At 62.8% G+C, this 8267-nt stretch overlaps 1 pseudogene; it reads right to left on the bottom strand.

Annotated features, from left to right (window-relative positions):
* Window positions 1-3210: 3210 nt before the first annotated feature.
* Window positions 3211-7154, bottom strand: LOC131398537 (catechol O-methyltransferase-like; annotated as a pseudogene).
* Window positions 7155-8267: the final 1113 nt, after the last annotated feature.

The raw sequence follows: 8267 nt of genomic DNA, 5'->3' as shown, positions 1-8267 counted from the left end.
CCCCCACCCTGCCCTTGACACCTGGAACCCCGGTGCAGGGCAGGCCCTCCCCAGCGCCCCTGTCGGCAGGAGCCCTGAGTGGGCCTCCAGGACTGACCTTCCGCAGCAGTGGGGGACTGCTGTTCAGTGCCTGCTGTTTGTGACTTAAGATCAGAACGCTGAAAAGGCATTGAAAACAAACCCAAAATAAGATAGTATTGGTAAACACCTAAATTTTTGTAAGAAAATTCAAAAATTAAAAAAAACCACCAAGGAAGTTCTGTCTTTGTGCCTCAGATCTCTCACCACACGCTGCTCGCTCCTCCGTTTGCCTGGTGGGAGTGGTCGGAGGTGGCCCCCGGGTGTCCCTCTGCTGTGTCAGCGGGGCTTCAGCACCTAGGCCCCATGGGTGTTTCCCCACGTGCAGCCCCCAGACTCGCAGCGATCCCTTTTCGACACGCGAGGAGGAGCGGGCCTGCTCTTGGTGGTTACTGGGCTGGAGCCCTGGGGTGGCGTCCTGGCCAGAGGCTGGTCTGGGCACGGGTGGGCTCAGACAGGACGCGAGTGATCCCTGGGGAGCCTCAGAGGTCTAACGTCTGGGGGCCTTGGGGCTGGAGGGCCAGGGTCCAGGCTGGGGGCAGCTGTGGACTGAGGGGGACGCAAACCAGCTCCACCTCGTCACTTGCCGGCCGGGCAGCTGCAGAAGTGCCAGGGCTGGTCTGAGCCTACTCGCTCTCCCATAAACAAGGCCGAGCGGGGCTGGGGAAGATGCTTCCACTCAGTGTCCCACAGGGGCCCCGAGGGCCGGGCGCTGCTGCAGGGCCGGGTCCACCTTCCCCCAGTACCTGCCAGGTCAGAGCTGGCGGTGAGGGCTGCCAACTGCCCTGTTCCAGGGTCCTGGCGGGACAGCCCCCAGTGGGAGCTCAGCCCAGCCCAGGCGCCCCAGGGGATGTGACAGGCGCCCTGGGCCAGCCCGGCTGCAGGAGCAGTGCTGGGGCCGGGAGCCCCCGGGACCGCCCGCAGCATTCACATCCAGTCCCGGGGGCACCATGTGTTTGGTGCCAAGCTGGGACACCAGAGGAAGGAGGGAGCAGCGCAGCGGTGGAAAGGCAGCACCGAGTTGATCTCTTCTAGCGAAATATTTAGTCTTTAATTTCTATTTTAGTACCGTTTAACCCTGATACTGGAATGTAAGATGATTAACAGCCGATTTTAGGAAAGAAGTTGCATTTCATTCTTAAGCAGGTGAAAGAACTCAGGAGTAGGAAGTGTGGTGGGAGCTGTGGGTCACAGTGCCATCACTGAGGCATTGCTGCAAGCCTTGAGGACGGACTGTGTGCGTTTCCAGATGTTCCCGACTTGCCCCGACTTCCTGTGTCTACTGGATATATCGCTGCCTGAGGACGCGCCCCTGTAAGAAAGGGACGCTGGTGGGGGTGAGAGACACTGTCACGGGCACCACTGGCCCTGATGTGGTCTTTAGAAGCAGATTTATTGCAGTGATTTTGTGCGGCGAGCGCTACACTGGGGCGAGCCAGTGGGAGAGCTCAGCGCGGCTGTGTGGAAGGGTCAGTGTCGGCAGGCCTTGGCCTCGCAGGCCTCAAGTGCTGCGTTGAGGACAGACTCCAGAACTGCGAAAGCAGGTTGGCAGCAGGGCAGCCATCGTGCCCTTCAGAAGCAGGCTTGGCAAAGGAGCCCAGCACAGGGTGGGAGGTCAAGTCTGCGCCGGGCTGCCTGGGCCCGTGTAGACGGCCTTCTCCATGCCGTCCACCATGTGGACACGCTCCAGGTATGCGGAGAAGTGTGTGCACTCGAAGCGGCCGCTCCCACGCACGTGTGCCAGGAAATCCGGTGCTCCTGGGACGATGACATTGTCGGCTAGCAACACTGTCCCTTTCCGTAACAGGTCACACTTCTGCAAGGGACAGGTGGTTGAAGGGGGTGAGGATCAGGGGTGACCAGTGAGCCCGCCCCTAACCAGGAGGGCAGGTGGGGCCTCCACAGTGGCCTGTGCCTGGCCCCAGGGTCAGCCCCACCCCGGCTCCTGGGGTCACCAGGGTCTCCCGCGGCCTTCCATCTCCTCCCTTGCAGTGACCACTGCAAGACAGGGCTGTGCTGAGCACTTGATCCCCCTCCAGACCGTCAGCTCTGTGAGGAGGGATCTTTTCCTCCTCTGTTCCCTCTGGCCTCCCCAGCCCCTAGAACAGCATGTGGCAGGCACACAGTAGGTGCTCACGAAATGCTAGCTGGACAATGAGCGGAGGAGACGACGGGGGCAGGGTCCGGCACACAATGGCACCTCAAGGCCAGTGGGTCCCTCGGTCACCCGGTGCCAGGAACACGTGGCAGCTCCAGGTGAGAGAGATGCCTGGAGCCCGTGTGTGGGCTGCTGGTGGCGTCCCTGGAGTTTTAGTGCCATCTGACCATGGCGACCCTGCAGGGCCGGGGGCCGCAGAGGAGCAGACCTCTGGACCCACAAGCCTGCCCCTCGGGGGTCCGCTCCTGAGATCCCCATGCTCCGGTACTGAGATGCCCCATCTCCACCGGGGCCTGGGCCTGGGCAGCTAGTTGGTGTTGGCAGGGCCTGAGCTCTGCAGAAGGAAGGAGGAGTGGCCGGACACAGCCAGGGGCAGCGACCTCCTGGGTGGGCAGTCTCTCGGAACGGGGGGGAAGGGCTGCGTAGATCACAGGAAGCCATGGAAAGAGAAACCGTGAGGGGACACGTTTGCCTGTGGGGGCGCGGCAGACCAGGCAAGGGACCCCCCAGTTGTCTCATCCCCTAGATTTGAGTTTAAACAACGGAGCTTTTTTTACATAATCATAGAATGAAAGTTAAACAAACAAACAATCCCAAACATTGAAAGCAAAATCCAACACGTGACCCCAGGTGTGACTCAGGCTGCAGGCAGGCCCACGTGGGGCATGTCCCAGTGTCCTAAACCCGTGGGGTCCTAACTCTGCCCCCTCCAGGAGGTGCCCGAGGATAGTCTCTGGGGGGGGTCTGGGCTCTCGCGGGGGAAGCCGAGGGCCCTCTGGCCGGTGTCCTGGCAAACACACCCCTGTGAGGTCAGTGTGTAGGCATGGGACAGCCATGAGCCAGAGTTGGAACAGAAAGGACCACTGTGAATCACGGAGCGGTTGCTCTCCCGAAGAGAAAAGAAAGGAACTTCCCAGCATCTTTGCCAACGGACGGAGAAGAGAGCAGCCCCATTCCCGGCCCCAGAGGGCAGCTAGGTCTGGCGCAGGAAATGCCCAAGGTGAGTCGGGAGCGGGCTCCAGCCTCCTAGGGCCATGCTGAAGGACTCAGGAGGCACCGCTGGCCCCAGATGCGACAGTCGGTGGAGTGAGAGACCTCAGACACGAAACCCCACGGGTTACCACGAACAAAGGGACGAAGGGACGAAAGGAAGAAAGAAGCTGTGGTGGCCTTTGGAGGGTGCTGGGGCCCACCCATCCTCGAGGAAGCTAGACTTAAGGGGGAAGAAGGCAGCACCGATCCCACCTCTCCCCAGACACCACAGAGAGGCTGAGACCCACCGACGGGGCGGCCCCTACCCCTGCAGCCAGCACCGAGGCACAACCCAGCCAGGGTGGGCGGCTCACCTCCAGGAGGAGTGTGTCCGGCAGGTACCGGTCCTTCCAGTGGTCGAGGAAGACCATGTCCAGCGTGTCCACGTCATATTTCTTCTTCAGCTGGGGGATGATGTCCTGGGAGGCCCCGAGGACAACGGTCACCTGGAACGGAGCTCTGTCAGGGCCCACACCCACAGGGAAAAACAGACCACCCCCCAGCACCCCTGCGAGGGTCCACCAACAGCTCTCTTTGGGGTTCTGGGCAGACAAGCGCCTTCTGCCCCCGTTCCTCCGGGGGCAGCCTCGGGAATTGCCTGCTTTGTGGGTCGGGGCAGCGAGACCGCTCTCACCGAGCTGCTGCGGGTCCCGGGAAAGCCCCCGAGATCCTGCAGCAGGATCCTTGTGGCCTTGAACTGTGCAGAGGTGTGCCCTGGGCCCCTCCCTCCCGCCTGTGCCCAGCCCCTGGAGCCCCAGTGTCCCTGTCTTTCTAGGGGCAGGTGCCACACCCTGTCCTGCAGGCCCGAGAAGTCCAGAATCTGCTGGGCGATGGCGGCGTAGTCAGGGTTGATCTCCAGGGTGAGCAGGCGGGCGCCAGGCGGCAGCAGGCGGGCCATGCGCACGGCCGAGTAGCCGCAATAGGCCCCCAGCTCCAGCAGCACGGAGGGGCGCTGCTCCCGCACCACTGCGTCCAGGAACTGGCCTGTGGGGCACAGGAGGGGTGAGTGCAGGCAACGGAGGAGACCCACTCCAAGGCCTGGCCCTGCGCCTCCCAAGTGAGCAACAGCCTCTCCCGATGCCTGGCCCCCAGCCCTACCTGAGGCCCCCAACACTGCCCAGAGGGCCCCAGGCCTCGCCCAAGGCCCCCAGCTCTTCCCAAATGGACCCCACGCCTCCCCCGATAGCCCCCAGCCCTCTTCTGAGGCCCAGCCCTTCCCCGAGGCCTCCGGCTCCCCCAGAGGCCCCCAGCACTTCCCTGAGACCCCCAGACCTCCCCAGATGGCCCGTGGCCCTCCCCACAGGCCCCCTGCCCTCCCCGAAGGCCCTGGTCCCATTCATGCACCATCCAAGCTCCCAAAGTCCCTCGGCCTTTGCGCCTTTGCACACCCTGGTCCCTTTCTCTTTTCCACAATTCCTGGCTGACCCCAACTATTCTAACCCAGAGCTGCCCCCATGGGCTACACTCAGGGCCTCCCTCGCTCCCTTGAGCCGAACACTGTCAGAGGCTCTGAGGGGGCTGGACAGTGGCTGTCACGACTGTCCCCAGGGCCTGACTGCATAGAGAGCAGCACAGCGCATGCTCACGCCCCAGGCTGGAGTCCAGAGGTCAGGAGGCAGCCCTGGGGGAGGGCCAGTGCCTGGGCCCGGCAGAGTCCCAGTAGCTATGCAGACCCTCATGGCAGACAGGGACACCCGGGCACCCAGGGCCCGCCCTGCATCAGCACCCAGGGCTGCCGGATGGAGTACAAGTGCGGGGCATACTTGGAGCCCCTGCTGTCACCTCCCACTGGTGTTGGCTGAGTTGGTCTGTGGCAAAGAGGGGACTCTGAACAGTGGCCTCCTGGGCAGTTTATCAAAGTCCCTCCCTCCAAAGGGGACAATGATGTGGGTGTCGGGGCCTCAGCCCAAGCTTTACTCCTGGCAGGGGAGAGGGAGTCTGGACCAGTGACTTGGGGCTCCAGGCCTCCAGAGGAGCCCCCACCCCAACACCCAGAAAAGGGGCGATAAGAGGCCTCTCCTCTCTGGGCTGTGCTGCCCGGCCTGAGGCCTGTTCCCGTGTGTATCGCCTGCTGGCTGGGCACCCACCTTTGTTGTTGCCCACGATCATGGCCCATTCCTTCTGCGAACAGTAGGCGTCAATGGTCTCGAGCACACTCTGCGGGTCCCCGGCCACCGCGTGCTGCAGCACATGGCGCAGGATGCGCTGTTCCTTGCTGTCGCCCATGAGCCAATTGTGGAGGAACTGCAGGACCAACTCGTTCCAGAAGAGGAGGAATGGAACCAACCCCAGCGTCGCAGGAAGAGCAGTAGAGCCAGCAGCGCCAGGCCCAATGAGGAGGCTGCCAACAGCATGGGTGTGGCCTCTGGCATCTGAGATAGGGGTGGGTGGGGCGGGGAGGAGGGGATGGAGGGGGAGGAAGGGAACCCAGGGCAGGGTGCCAGGCTTCAGTGCTTGGTGGCTGGCCAGGCAGCCCCACAGCCAGTGCAGGGGCTCAAAGCCCCTGGTGTTAGTGCAGACCTGCCCCTCCTGGCTCACCCACCCTCTCCTCAGTGTGGGGGTGCTACCACTGCCTCCCTTGTGCTGATGTGGCCCCAAGGTTCAAGAAGCCAGCCACATGCCCCAGTTACCTAGCTCATGTGAGCCCCGGGAGAGTGCAGCCCCACACACAAACAGCTTCCCGCCCCTGTGGCCGCGCCCTGGTGCACGGAGCAGGTGTGCCTGGGGGAGTGCAGATCACAGCACCCCTCACTGGGCGCTTTCCCCCACAGCCGGGGGTCAGCCGCTGCCTGAGCGAGGGGCACAGCTGGCCTGGGCAAGGATGCACCGCACGGGGGAGGCCCGGCCCATGTGCAGCTCCCTCGGGCGCTCACACAGAACAGTCCGGGAGACTCCTGAGGTCCTTTAAGTGAGCTTCCAGGTAAGGACACAGGTGGCCCGCAGGCCAGGCGCATGGGTCACAGACGAAGTCGCCCCTCCCTTCAGGGACAGCCCCACGTGGAGCACCTGTCCCTCGATAACAAAGGGAAGCCCTGCCGCCTGCACCACAGTGAGCGAGACACGCCAGTTGGCGTCAGCCGGCTACTGCTGCAGCACGACCTCCCCGGCAAGCAACACCCAAGGCAGGTAGCTAGGGTGCAGCCAGAGAGGGCTGGACTCGGGGCCCCTGAGACACGGGCAAGGCTGAGCCGCACAGACCTGGGACGCCGGCTAGCACAGCAGAGTTCACCAAGTGCAGGGCAGATGCCACGTCGCCTGTTTACACAAGGCAGAGTGGACACGTGTCAGCAGGTCAAAGTCTGCACGGGCTATGGGCCCGAATCCTCGGCCCACACCCCTCCCTGCTCCCAGGGCCACCCTACCTTCAGAGCGACTTTCCCAGCCCGCTCCTGCCCTCTGAGCTGCAGGTGGGGTCTGCACGCTCCTTCTCTGAGCTCAGCAGCAAAGCTGATAGAATTTGTGCAGAGTTCTCTTGCCTCTAGTTAACCATGAACAGAAACCATAACCTGAAAATGACCAGGGTCCAGATATCCGGGCTCCCTCCCCGGAGGCCAGCCTCGTCCTCCACCTTTCCCTCCCGGGAGGAGAGCTCGGAAGGCCACGAAAAGCCGGTGACACATCACCTCGAGTGTCCCCCAGCCCGGGACACCGGGAACGGTCTCTCTGCTCATCGTCTGTGCTGCCCTCCTGACACACGTGCACCCGTGCATTAGGAGAAGCAGGAGAGATGAATGAACCACTCTGCTCAAGCCATATTTCCCAGGAGAGCAATTATAAATTTGGAAGTGACACGTAAGACCAATGGCGAGTTACAAAGAGCACATGGAAGTCAACGAGACAAAGGGGATCCAAGAGAAAAACGGGCCACGGCGGCAACTACGCAGCTCACAGAAGGAGGCCAGAGGCCCCACCAGGCACGGGAAACCGGATGCAGGCCTTGGTCGCCCGCACGGGGCGCCTTGCCTGGCTGGGCCCCGGGCCCCACCACCGTGAGGGAGCGTGAGCCTGCGGCCTTTCTGGAGGGCCGGCATGCAGCAGTCCTGCTGCCGGAGCGAGCCCCAGGTCCTTGCTGGGAAAGGGCCGCCACGGGGCAGGACGCACCACGACCCAGGAGGTGGGGAGGGGAAACACGAGGAGGGGGCCCTTTCGGTGGCTAAGGACAGAGCGTCTCTCTTCTAGGGACACAAGACGGGGCAAGTGACCGGAAACTTCCACCGTGCTCCCGTCTGCGTGTTACACGTCCTGAGGACACACCTGTGTTGCTTTACTTCCTTACTATTATCACTAGTAGTGGCGTTTGGGAGGTGGGGTGGTGGTCCCCTTTGTTCATTCTCGGTATTTTTAAAAAACCTAGTAAATGTTGGAAACGAATCTCAAAAACAACATGGAATATTCCGCTTACAGGGCACATTACTAGGTGGGCCTTGGAGTCGTGAACTATCAGTTCCCATCCCCATATGGTGAGCTCCGTAAGAACTGGGCTTTCAAATCGCTCTTCTCTAGGTCTGCCTGTCCTTCACTAGGTCTGCCTGTCCTTCACTTTGCCCGGCACCGTGTCCCTCCGGAATGACGGAGGGCGCAGTCAGCAGGGCCACGGCACGGCGGGAGGGCCAGCGCTGCGCGCGACGAAGCCCCTCGAAGCCCCTCTCCTTGTCCAGTCAGGAGGTGGCACGCTTGGAGGAGCAGGGCAGCTCCAGCCAGGGCGGCCGGGGGCCCTGCTGCACACGGTGAGTGCGATGCTCCTGGCTCGCCCACCAAGCTCTCCTCCCTGGCCCCCTCCAGGGTCATCCTGGGACAGGGCACGCGGCTCAGGGAGACACTCTTAGCCCCCAACGCGCTACCTGGGGGATGGGGCTTCACTGCCCACCTCCCCTGGTCCTCCAGGGACTCAGGGGAGAGTCCTGAGATTCTCATGTGAGCGTGAGGGACTGTGTGCTCCTGGCCCCCAGCCGAGCGCTGGCCACTGCCCACACTGGCTGCTGACTGGCCCCTCCCACCT

This window comes from Diceros bicornis, chromosome 35, assembly GCF_020826845.1.
Source record: "Diceros bicornis minor isolate mBicDic1 chromosome 35, mDicBic1.mat.cur, whole genome shotgun sequence".
NCBI classification, from domain to species: domain Eukaryota; kingdom Metazoa; phylum Chordata; class Mammalia; order Perissodactyla; family Rhinocerotidae; genus Diceros; species Diceros bicornis.
Note: the sequence above shows the minus strand (reverse complement) of the source record. Positions and strands in the feature narration are given on the sequence as shown.